The sequence below is a fragment of the Papaver somniferum genome, chromosome 8 (assembly GCF_003573695.1).
Source record: "Papaver somniferum cultivar HN1 chromosome 8, ASM357369v1, whole genome shotgun sequence".
In the NCBI taxonomy this organism is placed as follows: Eukaryota; Viridiplantae; Streptophyta; class Magnoliopsida; order Ranunculales; family Papaveraceae; genus Papaver; species Papaver somniferum.
This window is the reverse complement of record NC_039365.1, coordinates 2,374,511-2,385,837: the sequence shown is the minus strand read 5'-3', so window position 1 is coordinate 2,385,837 and position 11,327 is coordinate 2,374,511.

The window sequence follows — 11,327 nt, the reverse complement described above, 5'->3', positions numbered from 1 at the left end:
GATGGATATAGGTGTTGTTGTCAGTCTGGAAATGTGTTGTTGCCGGAATTCAGTTGGACAAGGAATAAAATGAGGCGTAAAAAGGCTCGAATAGAGATGAACAACAAGGGTGTTCGAAATGCTCATAATGGTTGAATAATTTGTTATGCAGCTATGAAAATGGTTGTATAACCTGTTATGCATCTACAAAATTTGTTGCATAACTTGTTATGCATTCTCGAAATTGGTTGCATAACACGTTCTGCAGCTTTTTTTTTCGTAACTTGTTATGCAGTCCAGAAAACGGTTACATAACACGTTATGCAACTACTTTTTTCTTAGTATTGAAACCAACAAAAAATAAGGCTGCATAACTTGTCATGCACCTAAAATAATATCTACATAACATATTATGCATTATGCATTGAGAAAATTGTTGCACAATCTTTTATGTATCGAGAAAATAGATGCGTAACCTGATATGCGCCCGAAAATATGGAATGCATACTGCATTATGCATCAATTTTTGTATGGACGCACTAAAATCAACCAAAACAATGGTTACATAACTTGTTATAGATGCATAACTTTGTTATCCAAATGCATAATTTTTTATGTAGTGGAGAAAATGGTTATATAATTCGTTATGCGTCTGCAGAATGTGTTATGCATCTTTTTTGGTGGCTGCATAATAGTTATTTATCAATTTTTCGAAAATTTTGCCTAAAGATGATCACCTCCGATTTTTTCGTGAAAAACAAAAATTTGATATTCTTGTTTGTACTCGTTGCGTAGCTCTCTTAAAAAGATTTCCAGCGATATAAAATTTGTAAAATTCCAAGGCGCGGATTTTTAGATATGTTATATCCAAGTTGCGTTGCCAATTATATCCCTGATGCATAACCTGTCATGCGGATGCATAATCCGCCATGCAGACATTTTTAATAATTTCATATAATTATGGGTGTCATGGAAATAATTATGGGTGTCACGGTACCTAGAATTAATTATGGACCTTACAATGAGAATATTTTTTTTTGGGCCTGCGCCTAATTTTCCCTAATATTTATTAGAATTTAGACACCCGAAACTGATTCTATCAGGGCCGGCTCGCGGAAGAAAAAACACAAATTTCCAAACCGTAAGAACTATGATTTTAGGCATAACAAAAACTTTCAAGGCATACAAAATAGTTTTCCCATCCTAGGTGATCTTATAAGGGGTGTCTATTGGGTAGTTCAATTACCTATATACCCTTGAACCTAAAATCAAAAAATAAACTATCATAAACATCTCTTCTTCATCCTCTAGCTAAACCACCTTCCTTTTCTCTCAGATTTTTTTTTCATCACTCTAATTAATTATCGATTCGTGAAAATTCGATCATCGGTTAAATTGAACTATATAATGGATCGTACAAAGAAAAAAGCAAACGTCAGGTGTTCTAAATCCTCTTCCAATCCATGAATTAAAGAAGAAGAACCAATTGAAGATGAAGGTGTAAAAACTATAATTGAACCGGAAATTGAATCGGAAATTCAACCATTTGAAGCTCCAAATACTGAAATGAGGATAAGAAGGTATTCCCTACAAACCCAATCTTTTATTTGTTGTTTTTCATGGATTGAATGGGTTAAATTGCCAAAAACTTAGGGTTTTTGACGGTTACAGTAGCGGGTTCGGATGATAATTGAGTTGAGTTTTGAGCCGAACTGTTCTTGAAATTTCTCCCCGAAAGTGTCTATGAATAGTTCGGCTAAACCGTGAATGTCAATGTTTAGCCGAACCCCAAAATGTGTATTGAATACGTCCCAGAATAGTGTCAGGTTCGGCTAATACCTTGCAAACCTTCCCGGCCGAACCTGAGAAGTGAAATTTACTCCAGGTGGTTGTCAGGTTCGGCTGACTCGATTAGATCACTTTCAAGCCGAACCTCTCTCTGTAAACACTTCGAAAATATTGATTTGCAGAATCTAGGTTCGACTAGCTCGTGTTGTTGAGTTATCAGCCGAACCTTCTCTTTGCACACTCAAGTTTTTCGATCTTGTTTTGGCCATAACTTTTTCGTCCGATGTCGGAATGACCTCATTCTTTTTGCGTTGTGTTTGTCTTTTCATTCTATTGAAGTTGAAGATAAGATCTAATTGATTTTAATGAGTTTAATATGGACCTTGGTATTCTCCATCATTAGACTTCACTTTCTTAACATTTTTAGTAATTTCCACTTTTTTTGTTTGGTTCATCCTATGAAAAGGCTGCACAATAGAAAACATACGTAATGAAAAGCCTAACCCATAAATGTGTATGAATTTAAGTGTTTCATGGAAAATCAGTATCATGTTCGGATGATGTGATTTTTTGAATATGAGCCGAACTTGGAACAATATATAGTTCGGCTGATACGATATTTAGAGTGAGAACCGAACCTAACTCTTAGGAATAAGTTCGTCTTGTTATTAGACTTTAATATAAGCCGAACTAGGATCTTGCAAATAGGTTGGAAGTTGGAAAATGAAGGTTCGGCGTATAACGTTAACAAATTCAGTTAGCCGAACTGTTGATCAATTTAGTGGGTTCGGCTTATATTTTTAAGCCGAACATAGTCCTGGTTCGTCGAACCATGATGAAAACTACAATTTTTTGATGATTTCAAGCTACAAAGGTGAGATTAAACACAAAATAGAAGTGTACATGTGTGTTAGAAGCATTGGGTTCCTCATCTATGTATTCATCATATGGATTTGGCTCATAAAAATCATCATCTTGAGTTTGAGTTTGAGTTGTGTAAAATCATTCTCACAATCTAAGAAATCAGCCATTTCTGGATCATTGTTGTAGTTGATATGTATTTTCCTAGGTTTTTTAAATGAAGAATGACCCTCCTCATCCTCCATTGAATCAAGAAGAAAATTTTTCTCACTTTCTCCTTCTCAATAAAAACTTTGATTTTTTTTCCCCAAATTTTTTCATCTAAACAAACCTTTATAATTCGGAAAATTATCTTAATCACTAAACAAAAGTTTTAATGACTAATCCAAATTACTAGCACTAATACGTAAAGGGTAGATTTGCCACTAAAAAAATTGGTTAAGGGGATATCTGATTTTGTTATTTCACATCCTTTTTTTATCTTTATTGAGTATGCCTAATAAGATTTCAGTATGCCCAAAATCATAGTTCAACCGTAATAACAAAGCATTATTGAAGGCCCAAAAAAGAACCATTTAGAACTACCCAGGGGATGGGTATTTTAAAACAGTAGGATGCCGGAAAAAAACCTTGAGACTGAAAACCTAATTGACAACAATCTTCTCCACCTGACTTCGTAATGGGTAGAATAGCGGATCTATTAGGAAATAATATAGGAGTCTATACTTAGGAGATATGCATTTAGGTTGTGAGAGTTATATTAGGAATTATCTTGAGAGCTAAGTCTTGTGCCTTGAGAGCCAAGTCTTGTGATTGTATAAATAGCTAGAGAATTAATGAGAAAGAGATACCAAGATTATTATCAATGTAGTCTTCTATTGCTTCTGCGCGTTTATGCTCTCCTCTCTCTTGCTCGATCCTTAACATGGTATCAGAGCGAGGCGAGAGGAAGAGAGAGGAGATGAAGAAAGGTTTAAAAAAGTTAGAAGAGGAAGAGAGAGGAGAAGGATAAAGAGTTAGGGAAGTTTTTCATCGTGTTAGGGTTTGAGTTACAAGTTTGTTGATGCGTTGGTGTCTTCACAAGGGTTCGAAAAAAAAAAAAAAAAAAAGTTTGGTTCCTGCTGAGAAGAAGGCGTGAGATCAGCAGTGTTGCTGTTATAAAAGTGAAGATGACTTGTTACCTGTCAAGTCATGTTCATGTGGTTTTGTTCGTGTGCTGTTGACGAAAAGAACTTGGAGCAAGATGGAGAATTTTATAAAGAAGGAAAAGATGTTGCTGCCCTAGATTGATTTCCAGTGATGATGTTTACTGTTCTGATGGTGAATATAACCGCTGTGGTTTATGGCTGGGAAGAATACTGAGAATTGAGTTGAGCTAATATAGGTGATTCTCGTTGCTGTTGATGACGAGATGGTGATGGCAGACGAGGTTGGTGCTAACCATGGTTGATCATGGTGGTGATTGCAAAGAAAGAGCCCAAACTGATTATCAATGGGTTGATCATTGTGCTTGAAAGTCTGTGGCAAAGATGAATAGAGAGAGTGGTTGCTGCGATGATTGATGTCAGTATTTGCGAATGTTTATGGGCTTCTTTTGGAAGTCAAAATAAATAAGGAAGTTGTATCAGTTTCCTGGATTTGATGGATTAGGGTCCGTGGTTTGTGTGTTGGGTTTAGCTGGCGTATTCGAACTTGAGTTAAGAAACCAACAGTGATGAAGAAAATTAGGTATTGATCACCTACGGATGGATGCTGATATCAGAAGGTCTAGGGCTGAAGACGAGTAAGACGATGATATTGATCATGATTCCAAGGAGTACGTGAGTTCGAGAAGGAAGAAGTTGAGTGTTGTCATTGTGTTTAGAGAAGAAGATTGTTAATCGCGTGGTTTGATTGATTGGTTGCGAAGATTGGCTTGTTTAGAAGATCCGAACAACACGATACTTGATGGTTTGTTACAGAGGCCGAGTAGTAAGAGGCAAGACGAGAGTTGTTGTTGCTGCGGTATGGTGCGTATGGAGATGGGAGTGTGCTGATGGCCATTTGCAGTCGATCTAGAGAAGAAAACAGAGATGTTGATCGGTATTTAGAAGTTGATGGATATGAGTTATGGAGGCGACGTTTGCTGGAGATTTGGGGTTTCACAATCCTAAGATCAGCCGATATTATTACTTGCCGGAAAAAAAAAAATGAACAATCACAGTAATGAACAGTTACAGAAGCGTAACTAAAGAACTGTTACAGTTGAACAATAACAGAAGTGTGAGAGAAGAAAAGGTCACAGTTGTGAAAGTAGGTGTGACAAAAGAATTGTGACGGTGCAGAAAATTGTAACAGTTTTGTGGCAGAGGTATTGCAGAAAGCTGTTAAACATGTTGGAAGAAGTGAAGTGTGGTTGAAGAGTTTGTGAGAGAAACTTGGAAAACTTACAAAGTGTGACAGACTTTGTGTTAGTTATTGCTTGTGGCAGAAGCGTAACAAGAAAAAGATTGTGAGAGAATCTTTAAGAACAAAGAAGTGTGAAGGTTTCGCAACAATAGCGTGACTGGAACAAGAGAAGAAGAAACAACAACAATGTTGTGAAGAAAGAGAATCGATCATCAAGAGGTGATGAGAGAAAGAACAACAATAGTAGGTTAAAATCCTATGAGTTGTCGAGAGAGTACACAAAGTATTCTATCGAAGAAACCAAGAAACCAAGAGTACAAGAAGTATTCTACCAAACTACGAAGAGGACCGAAATGTCCCTAAACTACAAAGAGGACCGTAATGTCCCTAAACTTCCGAAGGGGACCGAAACGTCCTTAAACTACGAAGAGGACCGAAAGATGTCCCTAAACTACGAAGAGGACCGTAATGTCCTTAAACTTCGAAGAGGACCGTAATGTCCCTAAACTTTCGAAGGGGACCGAAACGTCCTTAAACTACGAAGAGGACCGAAAGATGTCCTTAAACTACGAAAATGGGACCGAAAGCATAATGTCCTTAAACTATGAAGGGGACCGAAACGTCCTTAAACTACAAAGAGGACCGAAACGTCCTTAAACTACGATCTGAAGATTTTTTTTTTCCCGCAAAAGCGTTGAAAAAACGAAAGAAGAAAACCGAAGTTAAATTTCTTTTGTCCAAGATGGGCATTCGTGATCTACATGCTCCATCTTGAGGGAGGGTATTAGGAAATAATATAGGAGTCTATATTTAGGAGATATGCATTTAGGTTGTGAGAGTTATATTAGGAATTATCTTGAGAGCCAAGTCTTATGCCTTGAGAGCCAAGTCTTGTGATTGTATAAATAGCTAGAGAATTAATGAGAAAGAGATACCAAGATTATTATCAATGTAGTCTTCTATTGCTTCCGCGCGTTTATGCTCTCCTCTCTCTTGCTCGATCCTTAACAGGATCGATATCCCTTCAACGTATTTTTCAAGAAAACTGATGATGATAAAAGAAACAACGAGTCTCCTATGGTGAATAAAATTCTTCATGATGCTGATGATGATAAAAGAAACCATGAGCCTCCTATGTTGAATAAAATTCTTCATGATATACTTGATGATAAGGAGTTTATGGCAAAATTTAAAAACAGTGCGTCTACTATGTTCGAAGAAATCGTTCGTGATACACTTGAAGATGAGGAGTTCATGGCTAAGGTTAGACATCAAGGGGTAATTTTTGTAAAAGAGAAAGTGAATGAACCGGAAATTATGATCCCGGCTATAAACACTGGGTTTGTAAAAGAGAAAGTGAATGAATCGGAAATCATGATTCCGGTTAAGAACACTGGGGCTATTGAGATATTGAAAGAAAAGTTGGCGGATCCATTTTTTCAAATAACGGCTCCATTGTATATTATTGCAGGTTTATATAGTATTGAAACAGCGCTACTTGTATTGAAGACAAGGAAGAGGAGGTATCTTGCTGTCTTTTTTCTTAATCTTTTTTTCTTTTCTTTTCTGAACTTCCCTTTATTTTTATTAAAAGTTGGTTCTTTACAAGAGAAGAGATTCATTATTATTGGCACCATGCATATACATATGGGATATTTAACATAACGAAATTGATATGTAAAATGGTAAATCATAGATGAGTTGTGTTGTCAAGTAAATAAGAGAGAATCGAAAAAACAGTATGATGTGGTTACGTACTATGATATGAGCTCCCTAATATGTACATGGGTGTCCATTCAAAACAATGACTTACACGAGCTTTGTTTACATATCCGTGTCACCACAATGATGAACATCGTTTGTCTACAATGATGCCTGATATCTGCTAGTCTATCATAGTATAACATTTCTAGTAGAGGAGATAGCAATATTGTGTTCTGGGTTACGGATATTTAGTCGACTTCAATGTTTAAAGATTGATGCATCGTGATTTGTTTTGTTCACCTAATGTCGAAAGGTACTATTCTTTTATGAGATGCCCTTTCTGTTAGAATAGTCCCACATCATCTAAGAGAAGCCAGGTTAACTATATGCTAATAGACCTCAGACAACCCTATTTTGCAAGCTGATTTTCGAGGATAATTAGGCACATGGGTTTGTAAGGCTTTCGTTTATGGTCTCCTGTTTTATTTTAATTTTTTATGACTTAAGCGGTGGAGCTGCGCCATCGGTCAGTGGAAGATACAGAGTTGTTGCACCATCACTATCACAAGAAAGGGGCGGAGCTGCTTCAGCACCATCACCACAAGGCAAAGAGGCAGCACCACAAACACCACAAGGTAGAGGCAGAGTTGTCGCACTACCACCACCTCCACAAGGAAGAGGCAGAGCTGCTTCACCACCACCACCACAAGAAGGCAGAGCCAGAGTCGTTGCACCACCACCACCACCACCACAAGGCAGAGGCAGAGGTTTTGAACATTTGTTGTTTGGTACAACGACAACTGTACCACAAGCACTAGGAAGAGGCAGAGGGAGGTCTGCACCACCAATGTCTCCTACAACAATTGGTAACCCGATGGATTGAGATATCTAAACAAAACACGACCTCATGTCTTCAAACCACCAAGATTGAGTTATTAGTTCACTTATTTATTCTAGTTCATTTAGGGTTTATTTTGTTCAAAAGAAAACTATAGAACTCTATTTGGAGCTTCTTTTTGTATGGGTTACAGATCACATTTCATACTAGATATAAGACATGAAATTTAACTAATAAATACATTTTGTTTAGATGATCCTTGAAACTTGTCACAAATTTCTCCAAGTATCACTAACACTTGATTCGATGATCATTTTGATTGGAGTTGTTTTTTTAAATAATCATAAATATTCTTGCTTGCTTTCTTGGATGCAGGTAATATTTTGGGCATTGTAAAATCCAATGTAAACCACTATCACATTTGAAGCACCCATTAGTTAACTGTTGCTTGGGAGTTCTGGGTGATTCTACATCTTTACCTTTATTTTTGTAACAATCCAACCCGATACTTATAACAGAATGGAGGCATCTGTTGGAATTGTTTGTTGATATCCAACAAGTATCGTAAGTGCTCATTCACTTATGTTAGTTGGAATCCATTCAAACTGAATTAAGGTTCCAAGAATTACACAATTCAGAATGGGAATGGTTGCCGTTCCTTTTTCCCATTGAAAATGATTATGAAATGAGCCTCCTTTTTCTTTTATCTTTGTTCCTTGATTGGTAATTAATTTCCATCACAGCGTACCATTGCCATCCGTAGTTAGCTAGGAATAGCGAATGTATGGCTTCGCTTGATAGTATCAAGAAGCGACATACTTGAAGCGCTCGACGCAAATTTGCAAGATAAATCCAACCGTGGGTTTGTACCAGAAAAAAAAAATCGAACCGTGGGTGTATTTAAAACTACGAGTAAGTACCATTAAAAATATCTCTTCCTAGATAACCATCAGTTTTTAAAGACACTGGATGTCAATTAAAAGTAAACAAAGTTTAAGGTTTTTGTTTTGGTTTAGTTTTATTAAACAAAATATAACAGCATTTGGTCACATCTTCTTATCTTGTTCTTATGCTAAGCAAATTTGGCAGTTCCTTAGCAAACAGGCTTCTCCCCCTGAATGGTTCCACTATGGACTTTATTATGAATTGGACAACAGCTCGTTTTCGTGGTAAAGAAATTTGGAAGCGCCTCTATGAGTCAGTTTTTTGGATGATTTGGTTGGAACGTAACAACCGTACTTTCAACAACAAGGAGCCTAAAGTGGAAGACCTCATCAATGATATTAAGTTACTGGCATTTAAATGGGACCCCTTGTATGGCTGGCATCTTTGTTGGTAATGCTATTGTAAACTGGAAGGAGTTACTGTTTAATCCTCCTTGAATTTCTTTGTTCCTTTTTTCTTTTCGGGGTTGTTTCTTCCTTGTTTAGCTTAGTCTAATCCTTTGTTCTGTTTTGGTGGTTGGTTGGGTATCCTTTTTGGCTCCCCTTCCTTCTCTAATAATATTTTTCTTTACCAAGTAAAAAAAAAAAAAAAAAGCAGCATTCATGAGTGAACCATAATGCCCGTGTCCACGTTGGTCCATGTCAGTCCTTTAACACCTTAAAAGGTTCTGCAACAACCACGTCAAAAACCCTACTAGCTGAGTAATAATATATTTGTTAGAATACGGACATCCAACTAAAAATCAATTGGTAATGACTGGAGAGGTCCTAAGAGATTATAAATCGCAGAATCTTAGATACCCAAACAATGTGGGACTAATAATCTCAACAATACAATATTTAGTGAAATGCGGTGGTGGTGGTGGTTTTACTAGGAGTCTAGTGTTTTACATGGCTTAAAATTCTTTGGACGGTAGTGGATTCATTCGCTGGCATAACTCCTTCCATCATATGCTACAATTAGTGCTAGAGAACCCAAATATTGCAATTAGAGATCTTAGTAAACTACAATTCTTGTCTCTTTTTATCATTTCTACCGTCACTTTCTGTGCTTAAAAATTTTGCGGGCAAAAACAAGTATTTATTTGGCTTATTTTTGCCCGCAAAATTTTTCTTCAATACTTCTTTATTTCTTTGTGCTTAAATGCTTACGGGGCAAAGTTTTTCTACCAAGTTGTTTTGCAAACAAGTCTGCTCCATAGACTTGCCGCTGGCTCTTGGTATACCGGTTGCCTGTCGGTCGAGAAATGATGCTACGTTCCAAACAAAGAAGTGATTCTTAATGACCTTTTGGATGACCTTTCCTCTAAGTTAGAAAGCCATCTATGAATCTAAAGCCAATTTTGTTGCATTATGTTAGTTGGAGTGACGTAGTTAATAATCTCTTTTGTTATCATTCTTCTTCTTTCTCTTTCTTCTTCATACATACACTGTTTGACGCTCTTTCTCTAATAAGAAAAGAAAAGCGACAGATATACTAGTGTTACTGTGGTTGATCCATAGATTGGGTTAAATGACTCGCTAATGATATTGGGTCTTGGTTGGTTGGTTATAAAATTGACTGTCATTTTAAAATGAGATTTGGTTAGTTAAGCAAAGAGTCAAAGTTGGAGCTTTCCTAGCCATCATGTACCAACATGTTGGCCATGCCAAATACTGTAATTCCTAGCCCCTGCATTAACAAAACTCAGTGTCAACTCGGTTTTTCTCTGAGTTGATTTAGTGAGTTCGTGGTGAAAAGCGAGAGAAGGAGACTTACAGCTCCAAAGCAAAGACCAGGAACGAGACCTTACGAAAGAAACCATATTTCACAGTGAAACTAAGAGACGGGTGTTCACCTGTCAAAATAGTGAATGAGGTATCCAAGGGTATGATGTTTCTGCTCATCCCTAGCTCACGGATGGGAGGTGTCCAAGGGATTTTAGAGGTGTCATTAACCACGTCCAGTCCACCAAAAAGGCGAATTTGAAACTAGTCTTAGGCGGATTGGGTGTTCACCCGCCAAAGTTGCGGGTTGGGTCCGGTGAAATCTCCGGAATCGAGTGTTTTGCTCAGCCCTATATATATATATATATATATATATATATATATATATATATATATATATATATATATATATATATATATATATATATTGGGATTGTTTAAAACGGATGGAACCCGGATAAAAAACTCGTCGAGATTAAAACCCTAATAAACGTCAATCTTCTCCATCTTCGTGATGGGCGGCCGGCTGGCGGATCGATTTCCATTCAAGCAAATTTTGAAAAACTCTGGTAACAATACACTTGATGAGAATGTTATGGTTAATAAAGCTACACATCCAGAGGAAACTTTTGCAAGAGAGATAGTGATTGATGAGAAATCGGTTACAAACAAACGGGCTACCATGTAGAAAGAAATTGTTCGTGATATAGTGAACGATAAGGAGTTTATGGCTAAAGTTAGACATCAAGGTTGTATTTTGTTGAAACGAATTGTTCATGATATAGTGAATGATGAGGAGTTTATGGCTAAAGTTAGACATCAAGGAGTAAACTTGGTAGGCGAGATACTAAAAGGTATAATTGCCGATATGGCTACAGTTAAACATCAAGAGGTATCTTCTCTTAAAGAGAAAGTGACTGAACCGAAAATCACGGTTCCGGTTATAAACACTGAGGTTGTAGAAGAGAAAGTGAAAGAACCGGAAATCATGATTCCGGTTCAAAGCACTGGGGTTATTGACACATTGGAAGAAAAGTTGGCGTATCCACTTGTTAAAATAATGGTTCTATATTATATGATTGGGTTGTATATAAAATCTAGGAATTACCAATAGCTAC